The sequence below is a fragment of the Odocoileus virginianus genome, chromosome 17 (genome assembly GCF_023699985.2).
Source record: "Odocoileus virginianus isolate 20LAN1187 ecotype Illinois chromosome 17, Ovbor_1.2, whole genome shotgun sequence".
Classification (NCBI taxonomy): Eukaryota; Metazoa; Chordata; class Mammalia; order Artiodactyla; family Cervidae; genus Odocoileus; species Odocoileus virginianus.
In genome coordinates, this window is record NC_069690.1 from 19,398,479 (window position 1) to 19,399,647 (window position 1,169).

The following is a 1,169-nucleotide window of genomic DNA, read 5'->3' on the forward strand; positions in this document are numbered from 1 at the left end:
CTCCAGGCAAGAATACTGGAGTGGGTTGCCATGCCCTCCTCCAGGATATCTTCCCAATCCAGGGATTGAACCCAGATCTCCCATGTTGCAGGCAGATTCTTTACTGTCTGAGGCACCAGGCAAGCCCAATTCATTTAATGGCAACAGTTAGTCATCAAATCAGCAATGGTTATCTTCAGGTGTTACGCTGCGTGTGTGCTCAGCCAATCAGTCGTGTCTGACCTTTACAACCAGACTTTTCTGTCCATGGGATGATTTCGGCAAGAATACTGAAATGGATTGCCCTTTCCTCCTCCAGGGGATCTTCCAACCCAAGGATTGAACCCACATCTCCTGCGTCTTCTACATCGGCAGGAGGATTCTTTACTACTAAGCCACCTGGAAAGCCCATTATTATTATACTAGTTATGCTGTAATTTCTCACGTTTGGTCAGATACCTGGAGTCACAGACATTTCCCACATAAGATGCATTATGTAAGTCAGTCTTGATTTACTACCAGCATTTATAAAACCAGAACTAAGAAAAGAACTAGGTCTGGAGACACAGACGTGGTCTCAGTGTAGCAAATGTTTAGTCTGCCCTAATTATTACAAAATTAGAAGAGCAAGAATATTCACAGGACAAGACTGTTAAGTATCTTTTATATCTTTTTTATCTCTTCTATCTCTATATTTTTTTCCCCTTGCAACTTATCTGTAGAAGAAACTAGGTCATTTATCCTACAGATTTTCCTGTCTGGATTTTGTTGATGGCATCCCCATAGGGTAGTTTAATATGATACTCAGGCCTCTGTATTTCCTGTATATAGAGGCTTGAGCAGATTTGAGTTTTATTTTGAGGGGACAAATACTTCATAGGTGGCATGGTCTTCTTTTTTTAGGAGGCATATAGTATCCTTGTCTCTCAAATGACACTTAAAAACATTAGAAATATTTTATTAACTTAATTAGAAGTATAAGAATATGAAAAGAGCCCAACCCTCAACAGATGTATGTATAAACAAAATGTGGCATTTATACAACGGACTATCCCTCAGCCATAAGAAAGAAGGAAAAATTCTGACACAGGCTGCAACATGATTGAGCCTTAAGGACATTATGCTAAATGAAAGAAGCCGTATACAGAAATACAAATGCTCTATGAGTCCACTTACATGAGGTACCTAGC

General features: G+C 39.7%; 1 non-coding gene across 1 annotated transcript; it reads right to left on the minus strand.

Annotated features, from left to right (window-relative positions):
• Positions 1–489: 489 nt before the first annotated feature.
• On the minus strand, positions 490–621 carry LOC139039274 (small nucleolar RNA SNORA72). Its single transcript, XR_011492595.1, has one exon. It is a non-coding gene; the product is annotated as a small nucleolar RNA SNORA72 (small nucleolar RNA).
• Positions 622–1,169: the final 548 nt, after the last annotated feature.